Source organism: Pongo abelii, chromosome 5 (genome assembly GCF_028885655.2).
Source record: "Pongo abelii isolate AG06213 chromosome 5, NHGRI_mPonAbe1-v2.0_pri, whole genome shotgun sequence".
Taxonomy (NCBI): Eukaryota; Metazoa; Chordata; class Mammalia; order Primates; family Hominidae; genus Pongo; species Pongo abelii.
Genome location: NC_071990.2, coordinates 112660555 through 112678806, shown reverse-complemented (window position 1 = coordinate 112678806; position 18252 = coordinate 112660555). Strand labels below are relative to the sequence as shown.

The 18252-nt window shown below is 40.7% G+C and overlaps 1 long non-coding RNA gene across 1 annotated transcript in view; it reads right to left on the bottom strand.

Annotated features, from left to right (window-relative positions):
- LOC134761601 (uncharacterized) overlaps positions 1 to 18252 on the bottom strand; it is a 117696-nt gene that overhangs the window by 56166 nt on the left and 43278 nt on the right. The gene's annotated exons all lie outside the window — the stretch shown is intronic.

Sequence of the window (18252 nt, the reverse complement as noted above, 5' to 3'; positions counted from 1 at the left end):
AATAAACCTTTGAAGTCATCCCTGAATCCTCCCTTTCTCTTACATCCTACCATCTAATACATTGGCAAATACTTTTGCTCTATCTTCAAACTATATCCAGAATCTGACCACTACTTTCCTCTTACCTGACTTGGGTTATTGAAAAGCCTCTTACCTACCCCTTGTTTCACCCCTTCGCCCTCGAGTATGCTTCCCACTTAGCAGCCACAGGATCCTTTTATTTTTTTATTTATTTATTATTATTTTTTTATTTTTTAATCTTTATTATTATTATTATTATTATTATACTTTAGGTTTTATGGTACATGTGCACAATGTGCAGGTAAGTTACATATGTATACATGTGCCATGCTAGTGCGCTGCACCCACCAACTCGTCATCTAGCATTAGGTATATCTCTCAATGCTATCCCTCCCCCCTCCCCCCACCCCACAACAGTCCCCGAAGTGTGATGTTCCCCTTCCTGTGTCCATGTGTTCTCATTGTTCAATTCCCACCTATGAGTGAGAATATGCGGTGTTTGGTTTTTTGTTCTTGCGATAGTTTACTGAGAATGATGATTTCCAATTTCATCCATGTCCCTACAAAGGACATGAACTCATCATTTTTTATGGCTGCATAGTATTCCATGGTGTATATGTGCCACATTTTCTTAATCCAGTCTATCATTGTTGGACATTTGGGTTGGTTCCAAGTCTTTGCTATTGTGAATAATGCGGCAATAAACATACGTGTGCATGTGTCTTTATAGCAGCATGATTTATAGTCCTTTGGGTATATACCCAGTAATGGGATGGCTGGGTCGAATGGAATTTCTAGTTCTAGATCCCTGAGGAATCGCCACACTGACTTCCACAAGGGTTGAACTAGTTTACAATCCCACCAACAGTGTAAAAGTGTTCCTATTTCTCCACATCCTCTCCAGCACCTGTTGTTTCCTGACTTTTTAATGATTGCCATTCTAACTGGTGTGAGATGGTATCTCATTGTGGTTTTGATTTGCATTTCTCTGATGGCCAGTGATGGTGAGCATTTTTTCATGTGTTTTTTGGCTGCATAAATGTCTTCTTTTGAGAAGTGTCTGTTCATGTCCTTCGCCCACTTTTTGATGGGGTTGTTTGTTTTTTTCTTGTAAATTTGTTTGAGTTCATTGTAGATTCTGGATATTAGCCCTTTGTCAGATGAGTAGGTTGCGAAAAATTTCTCCCATTTTGTAGGTTGCCTGTTCACTCTGATGGTAGTTTCTTTTGCTGTGCAGAAGCTCTTGAGTTTAATTAGATCCCATTTGTCAATTTTGGCTTTTGTTGCCATTGCTTTTGGTGTTTTAGACATGAAGTCCTTGCCCATGCCTATGTCCTGAATGGTAATGCCTAGGTTTTCTTCTAGGGTTTTTATGGTTTCAGGTCTAACATTTAAGTCTTTAATCCATCTTGAATTGATTTTTGTATAAGGTGTAAGGAAGGGATCCAGTTTCAGCTTTCTACATATGGCTAGCCAGTTTTCCCAGCACCATTTATTAAATAGGGAATCCTTTCCCCATTTCTTGTTTTTGTCAGGTTTGTCAAAGATCAGATAGTTGTAGATATGTGGCATTATTTCTGACGGCTCTGTTCTGTTCCATTGATCTATATCTCTGTTTTGGTACCAGTACCATGCTGTTTTGGTTACTGTAGCCTTGTAGTATAGTTTGAAACTAACTCATATCATGTCTTTACACAAAAACCTACAATGGCCATAGCCCTTACAATAAAGCTGTACCTTGTGTTCCACAACACTCTGACCTCATTTTCTATAGCCTTCCCCTTGCTCACTTCTGCTCACTGCACTCTAGGCACTTTGACATCCTTGCTGTTCCTCAAATATGCCAGGTACACTTTGCTCTTGCAGTTTCCTTTACAGGAAGTTGCCCCCACCTCCATCCAAATGGCTCTCTCTCTCCCTTGGAATCTCTCTTCAAATATCACCTTATTAGAGAGAACTTTCCTGACCATCTATGTCAAATAGAAACCTCCTACCCAGACACTGTCTCCTTTACCTTGATTTTTTCTTCATAGAAATCATCATCATCGGGGACAGTTCTGTCCACCAAGTGTGTCTGATTTTCTTGAGCACATGATATGATTGCACTACCTCACCTTTTGGAGTTGGGTGTAGTTATGTGACTTGTTTTGGCCAGTGAAATGTTATAGAAGTGCCATGTGTCACTTTCAGGCATAAGCTTTAAGAGGTGGCGTATAATTTATCACTCTATCTTCTCCATCTCCCACAAAGACAAGCCATATCCTCTAGATGGGGGTTCCCTAGGCAAGTTGGGTCCCAGAGGGAAGGTGCTCTCAGAGCAGAGCCCCCAGCTGACCTGCAATGAACATGCAGTGTAAGTGAGAAATAAACTTGGTTGTTTTAAGCCACTGAGATATTGGGTTGTTTATTGCCACAAAATAACCTAGCCTATCCTGACTGACACACTTTCTGACATATTGCCTGTTTGTTGACCATCTCCCCTTACCCACCTCTAGATTGTAATCTCTATGATGGTAAGACTCTGTATGTTCACGGCTATGTCTCCAGTGCCTGGAACAGTGCCTGGCACATGGTAGGCATCCAATAATATTTGTTGGTTAACTGAATAAAATAGGAAGATTTAACAATGGCAGGTGAATCTAATTCTGGGCTTACCTAAAAAACGTTTATTCCACCTGATGTGAATGTGAACAAAATGGTTCCTGATTCAAGATCAGAAGTGTGGCCGCTTATCTCACCAGACACAGTTTGAAAGCATGAATCGCCTATGGGTACATAACACAGCTAGTCATGAAAGCACATAAAGTAGCTAAAGTTACAACACAAATGGAAATCTGGCATACTGCTGAGGGGACTCAGTGACAATCCATAAATAAAAAGCATTAACAATGTTTGTGTCAATGCTGAATGCTGATGCGGTTTCCTTTCCCTGTGTGGACATTAGCATTTGAAATGAACTGAGCTTCAGAGGCCTGGGATTTTATCTGCCGTTATCATAAATTGGTGTATGAGTCCCTCTAAGGACTTTTGCAAAAGCAGTGTGTGCTTTTGTGAGCTGCTTTCTTTTCATGTGCTTCCTCCTGGTATGCCAGAATTTGGATGGGGATAATGCATTTCCTGTATCATGTGGCACAGTACAAGGAAACCCATTGTATCCCTACAGAGGAAGAGTACATCTGTAAGTAGTTTTTAAGAGTGTACTGAAGGATCTTGTTAGGGTGACTTATTCTCCCAGTTCCATTTGGTTGATGAAGTGGATCACGTGACAGATGTGCATAATGAACTGCTTCACTTGCTGCCAGTGGGAAGCTCAACCTATAAAATGCAAAATCTCATGGAATCATTGAGGGCATAGCAAGCTGATCACATTAAGAGAGAAGCCGGCCTCATTTGGAGTTGTCACTTCTTACTGCCGCACACAATGCACCAGTGTTACTAGACTGCATTTACTTCCCTTCACCCAAACCACCCTTACTCCCCGTGCCCCCAAAGTAACTGCCTTTCCAATTTGTTCCTAATTCAAACTGGAAAGGCAGTTATTTCTGCATACATTTCCTAAAGAGCAAACATTATGAAGATGTGCAAGTCATCATCCATTAAATGCACTTGCAAGGAGTCTTTATGTTTTGTCATTAGAAAAAGGAAACATTACATCAGAGAACAGGATTACTGGCTTTTTTATTCTTTCTCATCTCTTTTCCTGTCACCCTCTTCTATATTTCTTTTCTTTCTCTGTTCCATTCGCATATATATATATATATACACACACACACATATATATATACACTTTTTTTTTGCCTTTATACTAATTGGTGATTCTCTAATGACTGCAATCGTAAAGCATATAATTTGTCTCCTGTTTTCTGTGGGTGGTACAGAACAGTGATGTTCAAACCAAAAAACACAAGTTGACCAACCTATTCCAGGAGTGGTCCAACTTGCAACTCACTGTGGATGCTCCTGGGTCACTAAGGAACAGATAATGACTGGAAAAATAAAAAGAAATAATGCAAACCCTAGTCCTAGATATGATAATTCAGGTAATGATGAAAAAGGCTATAAGCCAATTCAATCCACTTCTACCATGGAGCTTCCATATGTACTGGGCACTATGCTAGGCACTGCAGCGGGAGCTGAAAAGGCAGAGCATATGGCCTTTGACATGAAAAGTTAGGGAATAAATGATGGCATATGATGACATACCCACATGCCATAACAACTTCACAGATCATAGGGCTTTAGGTGGTCCCAGAGGAAAGATGTCAGTAAGAACTTAAATTGTCAGTAAAGGTTTTGGGCAGGAGGAGAAACTGAGCTAGACCCTGAGGGAAAGGTTGGTTTTAGATGCTGTCAAAAGAGTAAAATACTCTATTAAAGAGGTCAGTTGTGCATGACATCTTGATTGAATTCAGCTCTTTGGGGCAACTCACTTCATAGCCCCAGTTTCCCAACTAACCACACAGTTCAGCCACATAGGTCACCTAAGGAACATTTTTAAAAATATTCATCAGGTGTTAGTATAAGGCAATTAATCACAACATAAAGTACCAAGACATCACAGCTGAACACCTTAAATTGATCATGAAGACAGCAGAATGATTTTTCTTGTATACCAATGAGTGTCATGGATTAAATGTTGCTAAATTTAAGGAAAATAGAAAATATAATCTGGGAAATTAGAGTTTAATCTTCTAACAGCAACAAGGAAGTTTGTGAGACTTCCTTTGGAGACTTTAAAGTATGTTAGATTTGGCTTTAGTGAGTTTAGAGAATTTTCCTTTGCAGACAGAAAGCTGGCTTTAGAGCACTATAGAAAGTTCAGCGGCACTTCGGCTACCTCCTTCTGACTCTGATGCTGGCCAGCAGCCTCTGGTGAAAAATCCCTGGATCTTTTCTGCAGAGGAATGGCAAGGCCTGGCAGCAACTGTTGGGCTCACACAGACAGGAGTGACTTGTTCTCAGGGTCAGCAGGGGTAGAGGTGAGAGGCAGCTCAAGGCCAAGTATTTGACTTTCTGATCCTTCTAGGAAAGTATAGCATTCTCTAATTTATTCCTAATTGGAATATTTCACTGTGGTTTTCCTGGCCACAAGATGTGCCCTTTTAATCATTTCCTCTCAAAAGACCTTTGTTAGATTTGATCCAGTTTTTTCAATATCAAAATAGCTGCCACCTAAAACTTATTATCAAAAATGTCTCGTATTCCTGTCACATACCTCAATAACATGGCTTCTGAGGTTTTGAGCCTGGGGCTATTAGTCCTTGTGGTTGTGATGGGTGGAAAGAAAAAAATTAAAAGAGTTTATGACAAATAGGAACACTTTTGGATCATCTTATTATATTTTTTTGAGACAGAGTCTCACTCTGTTGCCAGACGGGAGCGCAGTGGCGTGATCTCAGCTCACTGCAACCTCTGCCTCCCAGGTTCAAGTGATTCTCCTGCCTCAGCCTCCCGAGTAGCTGGGACTACAGGCATGTGCCATCACACCCGGCTAATTTTTTTTTTTTTTGAGATGGAGTTTTGCTGTTGTTGCCCAGTCTGGAGTGCATCATCTCGGCTCACCGCAACCTCTGCCTCCCAGGTTCAAGCGATTCTCCTGCCTCAGCCTCCCGAGTAGCTAGGATTACAAGCATATGTCACCACACCCGGCTAATTTTGTATTTTTAGTAGAGACGGGTTTCTCCATGTTGGTCAGGTTGGTCTCGAACTCCTGACCTCAGGTGATCTGCCCACCTCGGCCTCCCAAAGTGCTGGGATTACAGACGTGAGCCACGGCGCCTGACTGGATCATCTTATTTTGAATGCTGTGAATACTTGAATGTGGGTGCACAAGCACATGGTTTGCACGTGCACACACATGTTCTCACATATCACCTATTTTACTGAAAAATATTATGATAGAAAATTTTATTATTTTAGTTTAAGTCCTGGTTTTAGTCCTTCAATGATGAGCACCTAAAAAGCATATGTTTGCAACTAGCTGAAAGTACAGCTAAGTGATCTGCCTGAAATCTAAAATTAGACTGAGTTGATGATTCTACTAGGAGATGTTTTTCCCTCAATGTTTTTATTCCCAAACATTGCTACCTTCACTTCCTCCAGGGGCTGAAGTCAAGGTAGACACTAGTCAAAAGTTAAGAACTCTTGAGGGACTCCCTCTGAAAAATCAGCATGCAAAAGGCAGCTGGTCCAGAAGTCAAAGACTCTTGGCTACAGCAATAGAATGTTAAAATCACAGGATAGTAAGAGAAATCTGGTTTCCAATCATTTAAAATGTCTATTGTTTCAACCTTAGCATTAGGAAAATCCAAAGAAATGAGTTAATAATTTTGCTTTTACAGCCTTTATATAAACAAGAGATTTTTGCTGGTATTCCTAGAAAGATGGTGAAAATTAGGTGCTGAAATTTAGATGCCCTCTGAAAATGACTTGAAATAATTGTATTTGCTAAACTGGGCAGCCCTGATATTGTATGCTATATCAATCAACTTTCATTATTCTTTAATGACTTTTTGCAATTATTTTTTCTAAAACTTTGCAAGCTTGACTTGTGTTCACCTTGCTGTGGAATGCTTTAAAGGGCATTTCGTCTAATAGCAGAGGGAAATGATAAATTATAAATGCCAAATCATATAGTAGTGATTTAGATAGCATCAGGGTAAAGTCGTAAGCAATAAAATAAAAAATTTCCCAATCAACCTCTGCATTAGGAGCAAAAAAGAAATAGCTGTCTGCATAATGAAAGAGAGACACATCAACAGGCTTGTTAATGTGCTAATGTGAAGGCTTTTTAAAAAACTTGAAATCATGAAGCCAAATACTGGAAATTGTTATCAGTTTAAGTAAAGAAGTTTTGTATTTATGAATGAGTATGAATTAATTTTATTCTAAGTGTCCTCTGGAAATACAGAAAGAAAAAAAAACACTTCAGTCTCAATCTCTTAAGCAGTTGGGGGGGGTCAGGATAATGAATGAGATGAGTAAGTCTGCCTGGGTCTAAATTCTGCCTAAGTCCTTCTGAGCCATGTGATCTTAGGCAAGTTACTTAACCTCTTTGGATTCCTGTTTCCTCAGTGTAAAATGGGGAATATTGTGGTTCCTATCTCATACGATTATTGTGAGGATTACAAATAAAGCGCTGAAAATAGAATCTAACAGAGTAAGCACTCAATAAAAATGGATTATATAATATCTTACAGTTTCTCTGCCCCAAACTCTCTGGTGGTTTCTCTTCTTCCTCTGAGTAAACACCTTAGTCCTTATCAGGTCCTTTAGGGCCTCACACAAGCAGCCCTGTTTTCTCTGTCCTGATCTCTGACCACTTTCCCTGTCTCCCTCAGCTCTGGCACTCTGGCCTCCTTTCTGGGTGTTCCTCTGACACACTAGGCAATATGTGCAATAGCCCCTGCATCCAACCACCAGACAATGTTACAGCAGGAAGAAATCAGCCGGTCCAACTTCCTAAAGTTATAAATAGGAAGATGAAAGGCTAAGAGGGATACATGACTTGTCCATGGTCACAAAACTGGGACCAGGACCCTGGTTTTCTTGGTTCCTTAGTTCTTCATTATACCACACTATGTCTCTTGTCTTTGTCCAGAGTATGTGGATTAAGAAAAAAGCCATCTGGTAAAAGTTGTGAAGGCAACACAGGGGCCTGTAAAGACTGCAGGTGGGCCAGGTACAGTGACTCACACCTGTAATCCCAGCACTTTGGGAGGCTGAGGCAGGTGAATCGCTTGAGCTCAGAAGTTCAAGGCCAGCCTGGGCAACATGGCAAAACCCTGTCTCTACAAAAAATACAAAACTTGGTCGGGTATGGTGGCATGCGCCTGTGATCCCAGCTACTTGAGAGGCTTGAGCCTGGGAGGTCGAGGCTGCAGTGAGCTGAGGTCGCACCACTTCACTCCAGCCTGGGCTAGAGTGAGAGACCCTCTCTCTCAAAAAAAGACTGAAGGTTGGGAAAGAATAGCAATGGAAATAAATACCAATCATTTTAACGAGGTTGTTAGTAGCGGATATTAGAAAAAATGTCAAAGGCACAAAAGATTATGATAATGGACTTGGTAGGGCTCACAACTGATTTGGGGGGATGAATTTTAAGTCAAAGCTGAAGTGAGAACAAGTATTCATATGCAATATGAATTGAAGGAATTACGGATGATAACAATAGGTGCTATAATTGAACACTTACTATGCCATAGATACTGTACTGTACTTTCCATGACTTAATCTTCTAACAACCCTACACTAAACTCTTTTTTATTTTTTTTTTTTTTGAGATAGAGTCTCGCTCTGTTGCCCAGGCTGGAGGGCAGTGGCACGATCTCAGCTCACTGCAACCTCTGCCTCCCGGGTTCAGGCAATTCTCTGCCTCAGCCTCCCGAGCAGCTGGGACTACAGGCGCCCGCTACCATGCCCAGCTAAATTTTTGGTATTTTTTTAGTAGAGATGGGGTTTCACCATGTTAGCCAGGATGGTCTCGATCTCCTGACCTCGTGATCCCCCCACCTCAGCTTCCCAAAGATCTGGGATTACAGGCGTGAGCCACCGCGCCCAGCCCCTAAACTCTTATTATCCAATTTTACAGATGAAAATATTGAAGCTCAGACAGGTTCAACCTGGAGTCTAAGCCCAGTTAGACTCCAGAGCCAAAGTTTTAATCACTATGTCACTGGTCCTCAACATTAGAATCTTTATGAGAATGTTCACAAAATATTCATGCTTGGGTCCCACTCGCAGAGATTCTGAATTAATTAGTCTGAAGTGGAATCCAGGGAGGGGATACTTTGTAGAAGCATCCAGGTGATTCCACTGCAACTAGTTTGAGAACCAGTTCCATACACAATAGTCTCCATGCTTAAGTATACTATCTAAGTGGTCAGCTGCTAGTAGGTAGTGAAGCTGGGTTCCAAATTCAAATCTGTATGGGTTCGAAGTCTAGTGCAGTTATCACCATCACCTTGACCACTATTTCCACCATTTCCACTCCAATACCACTTCACATGTGATGAAGATTTACATCTTACACAGCATGCTCAAAGACAGAAAAATAAAGATTCTTCAGCCAGTGAATCTTATGAAAAGTGCTGCTTTCAAGAAATATTTTTGGCCGGGCGTAGTGGCTCATGCCTGTAATCCCAGCACTTTGGGAGGATGAGGTGGGGGGATCACGAGGTCAGGAGATTGAGACCATCCTGGCTGACACGGTGAAACCCCATCTCTACTAAAAATACAAAAAATTAGCCGGGCGTGGTGGCAGGAGCCTGTAGTCCCAGCTACTTGGGAGGCTGAGGCAAGAGAATCGCTTGAACCCGGGGGGTGGAAGTTGCAGTGAGCCGAAGTCGCGCCACCACGCTCCAGCCTGGGCAACGGAGCGAGACTCTGTCTCAATATGGTTTGTACCTATTAAAATACAGAAGAAAAAGAAAAAAAATTTATAACTTCTTAAATAATCTAATGTCTTTTTTTTTTTTTTTTTAAGGGTTTGGCTTCTGAAAAGTATTCCAAGTACAACGGCAAAATATCTACTTTCTCTATGAGTTTATAAATTGAAGTGGTTCTTCAGGACAAACAAAAACCCTTTTCATCTAAAATTTTAATTGAGACCAATTTCAGTGCCCTGGGAATTAGTTCCAAAGTTTGGCTCAAGTTTCCTGGCACTGAGCACAGGGCTCTGGCCTCAGGCCTGCACTGGGTCACCTTACAGCTGCACCTCAGGGCTACTTGCCAAGAAGCTGGTCTCATGGCAACACTTCCCTATGGCTTAACACCAGAACATTGAGCTTGGATACCCAACCTGGCTGAAAGCAATTCACATGACTGCAACTCTATCTAGCAAGCAACTTGCAGGAGTCATCTCGTGTAGCATTGTAACACCCTCTGACATTTCTGGGAGAAAAATAAGACTAATGTTCATTAGTTTGTCTAGGAGTGGAGATGGGTGTTTCTCAAGGTTTAATTTATAGCTAGAGAGTTGTACATTGCTATAACCACCACATAAATGGAGAAACGTGTCACTTAAAGTTTGTAACCAAGTTTTTAGCAGCTTTTTCAAAAATGGGGAAGATTACAGTCCAGCTATCCTGGTTCAGGAATGAGAAAGATCAGGGATGGAAATGTGATTTTCCCACTAACCAGGTGGGAGAGTTTGGGCAGTTAACTTAGTCTTAGTGTGCCTCAGTTTCTTCATATATAAAATACAATTTGGGCTCATTAAATGAATTCTAAATCTCAGTCTTAACATTTTACTATATGTATGTATATATATTTATAGTTTTCCTATTTTGGTATAATCACTTGAAACCCATTCTCTTACTAGAGAAATCTAAATTTCCAAAAATCTCAGGTTGCCATTAAATATAGCACCTAAGAACAAAGAATTATAGAGTTTAGCTGTAAGAGGTACTTAGATAATTTAGTCCAACTTCCTAATTTTATCATCTCTCTTCCTCTTCACTTTCCTTCCTTCCTTTTTTCAACAAATTTTTTTCTGAGTTCTGGTATATGTGAAGCACTGAGTTAAGTGCTAGGGACTGAGTCCTCAGTGTTAAAGAACTTCCAGTACAGTAGAGACAGACAAGTAAGTAGGTGATTAAAATACAATGAAGTAAGTAAGTGAACAGAGGTGAGCATAGGGTGCATCGGAAGACAGAGGCCAGTCTTGGGGTGAGGGGTAGGAGTTAGGAAAGGGTTCCTGGAGAAATGACATCTTAGCTGAGACCAGGGGAGAGGGGGCAGTTTACTAGGCAGAAAAGCAGCATGTGCCTTTGTATATCAGAGAGGGACCCGGGGAGCAGTGAGGAGGATTGCCCAAGGGTATGCACCTGGCCAGTGGCAGAGCTGGCAGTAAAATGGAGCTCAAGGCCGTAACTAGAAAATCACAGGCTCAGTTGAATGTCAATGACACAAATTAAAAGTTCTTGGTTTTGTTTTTTGGTGCAGGTAAAACATCATGGTCCCTGCCTTTGCTGCCACCAACTTAATTCAAATCTGCGGCTCTTGCCTGGGCTCTAGGCTTAGGATTTCCTCTCTGGCTCTAGTGTCTTCAGCAGTAACTCATCAACACAACACAACCACATCACAGGCTTTTCATCTGAGAAGTACCACCACCAATCTACTCTAGAGATGAGGATCTTTCAGTTGCTGAGTGGCAAGGATGAATAAACATCCTGGTTCTGATAGGCTTAGGAGACAAGTCTTTGTTAGTGATGGCTCAGTTATAGAACAGTTATGACATGATGATTGTCTTCACATATCTGAAGGATTGTAGGAGGGATTACTTTATTCTGTGTAGGATGGAGGGGAAGAATGAGAACCAAATGGATATATAGATTACACCATTACAGGTAAATATATTTTCCCTAAATAAGAACTCGAGGGCCAGGTGTGGTGGCTCATACCTATAATCCCATATATACCTATATATACTTCCGAGTATATATACTCGGAAGGCTGAAGTGGGGGGATCACTTGAGCTCAGAAGTTTGAGACCAGCCTGGGCAACATGGTGAAGCCCTGTCTCCACAAAAAATACAAAAATTAACCAGTGTTGTGGCTTGTGCCTGTAGTCCTGGTTACTAGGGAGGCTGAAGTGGGAGGATCGCTTGAGTCCAGGAGTTCGAGGCTGCAGTGAGCCATCATCGCACCACTGCACTCCAGCCTGGGTAACACAGGGAGACCCTGCTTCAATTAAAAAAAAAAAAAAAAAAAAAGAACTTGAAGGTGACTGTGTTGGTAAGCACTGAGTATCCCTACACCAAAAGTATAACAAGTGCAGAATGACCACTTTACTGGGATGTTGCAAAGGCAATTCATGCCTTTAATAAGATTTAGATTGTAGAGGCCCTGATCAAATCCTTCCAGCTCAGAGCTTCTGTGAGTTTATATTTTCACAATTGCCCAGGCTGAGGTCTAATTGTTCTAGTTTTTTATCTATTCCTCACAAAGTATGTACTCTCCAATCTAATTAATTAGCATTTCAAGCACATTATTTTTATATTTATAACAAATATATGCTTATTGTATATTGTAATATTTAAGGAGACAAATTCTTTTTCTCAAAATACATTAACATTCACTGCTAGGTACTGAAACTGCTACACTTACGTGAGAAAATCAGCAGTTTGGTATGTACACATCTGTGTACACCACACCTGCATATTCAGTCTGATACACACATACCACCTTATTTTAGGTATATTTCACCTGTGTATTTATATGCTGTGGATGCTAGCATCTATACACTCACATGCCCAAAGTTAATTTAATACATTCCTTTCCTTTCTTTCAAACTTTGTTTTTTATTGTGTAAACTGTGTGGCTGAAATATCTGTTCCATTTGTCTAAATATACGGAGGGAGTGAAAGGAAAGTATAGTCAGTGAAAACTGAAGATATTACTGGCAGTTCTGGCAGGTGCAATTTGGATTTTGTAAATTCCAAATTATTTTTGGAGAGTAGCGGTAAAAGATGATTTATATTGTTTTGGAAGGCAGGCTACTCTGTTGCCAACATAGTAAAATAAAACATATTATTTGTTTTTACTTGCTTTCCATGCATGGTGCATGTAATGTGTTATCAATCAAATATATTAAGTAATACTTTGTTTTAAATTAGAATTTGAATAATATATTACCTAAAGCCTAAAATATGTATGTTTTAAAACAACATAATAGCTTTTTTGAAAAGAAAAAAAGAATGCAAGCCCATTTTCCAAGTGTACAAAATCAAACAACATTAAAAAGACCAGTCTAAAATGAGCTAGCTCTTCCCTAAGTGCCATGGAGCATAAATTCCTTTATCATATTGTGCAAAGGAATGATCCTGCACTACCTCCTATATTCTACCTTACAGAATAGCTTATGCTCAACTCTGCTTTTTTAAAGAAAGGGATTCCATAGCTGCTGGTTATAACCGTTTATTGTGCACTGAGAGAAATGTTGGGAGTGGCTTGGCCAGTCCCTAAGCACTTTGTGGAAAGTTAAAGAACCGCCTCTGGGACAGTGATTTACTACCCTATGTGCATAGGATGAATAAGTCATTTCTCTCAACGCAGTCCTGTGGAGGGCTTCTCCTCAAAGACTCATAATCATCGGTCCTCTGCGTGTTCTATTGTACTGATAGGGTAGAGCGCATCACCAAAATCAACAGGCAGGACTTGTGGAGGCAGCAGCAAGCCGCCGTATATTAGCTGATAAATGCTTTTTTCTTTCCAGTTTTTTTTAAATAAGATACAAATGTTTTCACTAATGATCTTTTTACCATACAGAATGCTAAAAGTAAGAGGACACCAGGCAAAATCCCCTGAAATCACTGCAGGGACACTGCCAGACCCCAGGTGGGGCACTGAACAGAAGAGGGCAGCGGGCCATTTTGAAAGGAAGAAAAGGGCAACTGGGAGCGGAGGATGTGGACAGAGTCTGCGGAGCGTAGGAGCAGATGACGCAGAAGATGCTACAGCTGCCTACCGCAGCTGCTCTCATAGTCACCTCTACTTCAGAGTAGGGGCAAAAGTGTTTAGAGATGAAAGGCAAGAGGGAGTAAGAAAAATGTACCTTCCATTTCTAACCAACTGCAATATAATCTTCACAAAGCTCATTCTGTTCTTATGAAGTGGTTATTTTCAGGATTCAAATATAGGCAAAATACGAACCGGCAAACCCTATGTGTTTCTTAGCTGCAAGCACAATTGGATACACCCAAATTACTGACAGCACATTGTAATTTCTAAGGCAACTTCTAAAGACAAACTTGTAGTTGGAACCTTGAACATTAGAAATGGTAGCAATTTAGTAATGTGATAGTTTATGGCCTTGTCCAACTGTTTGTGAACTCAAAAAGTGCTTTGTCACATGTAACCTTAATGTTTATATGCTTTAGGCCATATAATGACTTTAAGTCATTATTTATTGTTTTAGACTCAGTACACGTAAGGGTAGTTGATCTACCCACTCTGAGATGATTTCCTGGAACTCTGAACCCTACTGAACTCTGTACTATCCTAAGGATTGGCTGTGATTGACTTAAAATCCTACCCTGAGGAAATAAATACATGAGTGGGGAGGGAGAGGGGGGAGGGTTGGGGCAGGCCAACTTCATTGACATCCCCATGTTTTCTTGAGGATCCACAGGGATCCTAAAGAGTAGTTTTCAACTCCTTGGTAGTAGAGGGCATTTACGATTAGACAAAGATGTTCTTCAAAAATGTCAGGAACTGAGAGAAGTCACAAAAGGAAAAAAAGAAAGTTAACAATAACTGCATAGTTATTGGGCTATTTTATAGATTAAAAAATAAAACAGGCTCATACACATTTGGTAATTTGCCTGAAGTCACACAGACTTCAGATTAAGGTCTGTGAGACTCCAAAGCTGCTTTCTATTATCACAAAATAGCACGGGGATCTGAGAATTCTATAGGGTTCCTTCCTTTTAAGATTTATAAAATGCAGAGATCGCACATATCACTGGTTCAAAAAAGTTTAAGCCATTTCTTTCTTTCTTTTTTTTTTTTTTTCTTTCTGAGACGGATTCTTGCTCTGTCGCCCAGGCTGGAGGGCAGTGCCACGATCTCAGCTCACTGCAATCTCCATCTCCTGGGTTCAGGCAATTCTCATGCCTCAGCCTCCCGAGTAGCTGGGGCTACAGGTGTGTACCACCACACCCAGCTAATTTTTGTATTTTTTAGTAGAGATGGGGTTTTACCACATTGATAAGGCTGGTCTCGAACTCTCAGCCTCAAGTGATCTGTCCGCCTTGGCCTCCCAAAGTGCTGGGATTACAGGCATGAGCCACCGCGCCCAGCCAAGTTTAAGCCATTTCTTAGGCTATATGCCTTCACAGGGCAGTGGCACTCTTCTGGCAACTCTAGTCAGCCACTTAGAATCACTTTAAGCTTCTTCCAAGGCCTCTGGCCAGGGGTGAGTGAAGGCATAGGACTGCTTGATCTCCTAGCCTAATTAGGCATGACACAACTTTGAGCAGAGAATCAGGAAGGGCCAGTGGTCCATAGAGTACGTTGTGATCCGAGCAGACTTAAGGATAACAAACATACTACTTAATCCAAAATGCTAAGTTTTGTTGAGATGTATTCTTACAAGCATGTTTAGAGAATTGAGATAATTTCACTGAGCAATTCAACTAATAGAATAATAATGCCAGACTTCAGCATGCAGCCATATTAATAATCTGATCCCACTCTATCTACTTATAAAGTATATCCCATTATTCCCCCAAACCTATCTTTTCCAGAGGTGAGGTCTCCTCATTGCTTCCACATACTTCCCTTGTTCCTGCCTTCACGCCCAGCTGATGTTGAATCCTGTCTAAGATGCCTCTTCTTTCCACCACAAACCCTATCCCACCTTTCAAGGTCCATCTCAAAACCCACCTTTTCTACATCATTTGTCTTGATAACTTCAGTCATAGTGGCCTCCAAAATCCTGACCAGCCATAACAATGTCTCCACTCAATATTTTCATATTTGATTATTTTCAACTTAGAACTTGAATGTGAGCTCTGTTAATTCTCATTATCTCATCTTTGTAAATCCCCCCAGTCACCAGGTTTCACGCATCTTGAAGGCAGAGGCTTTGTTGACACTAAAGTGATTGGCAAAAAGGGAGCACCATAGCAGTGTTTCCTACCCCGAAATCTGTTTCTTTACTTTGGTTTTAGACCAGATAGAAGGTAAGGTTTTAAACCAGATAGAAGGTAAGGAATGCTGTCCTTTGACACTCAATTAAATTGGCTCGAATCCTGTTTCTTTGTGTAGAGGGGGCTCTATATTCCTTCCTCACTGTTTGGGGGTTCAGGGAGGGAATATGGATGGTTTACAATTTCTTTTCTAGTCACCGTTAGGTCCACGCTCTGCTTCTGTATGCTTAGTTCAGAGACTGGAAGGGGCATATTGCTGTCCCTGAGCCCCGTATCTCCCAGATGTGAAACTCAGCTCTTTTTTCTGCATCAGCAAAACAGGCTGAAGCTGGAGTGATATCGACTTTGATAAAAAGCCAAGAAGTAAGGCATGTGTGTACTAGGTCTTCAAATATTAAAACTTTATTGTGGGTACTATTTGCTTTTGAAATTTTAGAAGAATATTTTGTATTAATTAACCCTTTATTATATAGAGTAGCATACCAGAAATTTACTTGGAATTTTCTTTCCTATTTTTTAAATGACTCTGACTTATTATTTGTGCTATAGTATTACATTGGTGCAAAAGTAATTGTGGTTTTTGCCATGATTTTCAATGGCAAAGAAGAATGAATGAAGCTGCTTCTTTATTTCTCACATATGACAACCTAGTAACTGCTAATTAAACATATACAGAATTTTCAAGTTAATCATAATTTTACCTCAAATAGATATTACTGTGTCTTCTGTTTCTTTGCTCCAAACTGGATATTTCTTGTTTTTGTGATGGGCAGTATATATACTGCATAAAAGTTCAGATTCTGGAGTCAGACTGTAGAGCTTCAAATCCTATTTCACTTACTAGTAATGTGACCCTGGACAGACTACCTAGCCTCCCAGTAACAAATGAGGATAAGGATACTACCTATCCTCATATAGGTTAAATATACATGTATAGAGTGTTTTGAACAGTGTCTCACACATAGTAAACAGACAATGAAGGTTAGGTGCTCTTATTTTCACATTCTTTATGCTATATATGCATTGTTATGGGCTGAATATGTCCTCCCCAAATTCCCAAGTTGAAGCCCTAACCTGCAGTACTTCAGAACATGACTGTATTTAGAGACAGGGCCTTTAAAGAGGTAATTAAGATAAAATGGAATTGTTACGGTGAGCTGTAATCCAATAGGACTGGTGTCTACATAGAAGAGGAGATGAGGACACAGATAACATGCACAGAAGGACAACCATATGAAGGCACAGCAAGAAGACAGCTGTCTTAGCCTGCTCAGGCTGCTATAACAAAATACCATAAACTGGATATCTTAAAAAAAACACACAATTATTTCTCATAGTTTGGAGGCCAGAAAGTCCAAGACCATGGTGCTGGCAGATTCAGTGTCTGCTAAGGACCCATTTCCTCATAGGCAGTGCCTTCTTGCCCTGTCTTCACATAGTGGAAAGCGTGAGGGGTCGCTTTGGGCCTATCTTATAAGGCAACAAATCTCACTCGTGAGGGCTTTGACTTCATGACATAATCACTCCCAAAGTCCCCATTTCCTTATGTCATCACCTTGAGGTTAGGATTTCAACATATGCATTTGTGGGGACATAAATACTCAGACCATAGCAGCAGTCATCTGCAAGTCAAGAAGAGAGACCTCAGAAAAAAGCAAACCTGTCAACACCTTTAGCTTGGACTTCTTGCCTCCAGAATTACGAGAAAATAATTTTCTGCAGCTTAAGCCACCCAGTCTGTGGTACTTTGTTATGGCAGCTCTAGCAAATACATGCATCAAAATTAAATATGGACAGAAAAAAATAAATATGATGAGAAACTAGTGGTTTGTCGTTACATTTTCTCTTTTTTTTTTTTTTTTGAGATGGAGTCTTGCTTTGTCGCCCAGGCTGGAGTGCAGTGGTGCAGTCTCGGCTCACTGCAACTCCCCCTCCCGGGTTTACACCATTCTCCTGCCTCAGCCTCCCAAGTAGCTGGGACTACAGGCGCCTGCCACCACGCCCGGCTGATTTTTTTTGTATTTTTAGTAGAGACGGGGTTTCACCATGTTAGCCAGGATGGTCTCGCTCTCCTGACCCTGTGATCTACGCGCCTTGGCCTCCCAAAGTGCTGGAATTACAGGTGTGAGCCACCGTGCCCGGCTGTCATTACATTTTCTAACAGCATTAAACTGGTAGGATATCTCTAAGAGATTTTAAATTTTGTGAAGCTAAAATCACAGTAGCTAAGAGCACTGTGCTGTACAGTAGTTTGGCTCTACTACTTCCTAGTTATGTAACTTCAGGCAAGTCAAGCCTGAAGACATATACGAAGGCTGTATAAGCTCCAGTGCTTCGTATGTGTGTTAGGACTAAATGAGATGTGGAGCACAATGTCTGGCACATAATAAGCATTCAGTTAATAACATTCCATCTGTCTGTCTAGCTATCTATCTAAATGTCTTCTGAGAAGGGTAGGGGCAGTGGAGTAACATTTTCTTAGCACCTAACATTTTCTTCTTTCTTTTTTAAACCAGATAAAGAAACTGAGGCCCATAGAAACGAAGCAATTTTGCCAAGGTTATACAGAGACTATGGT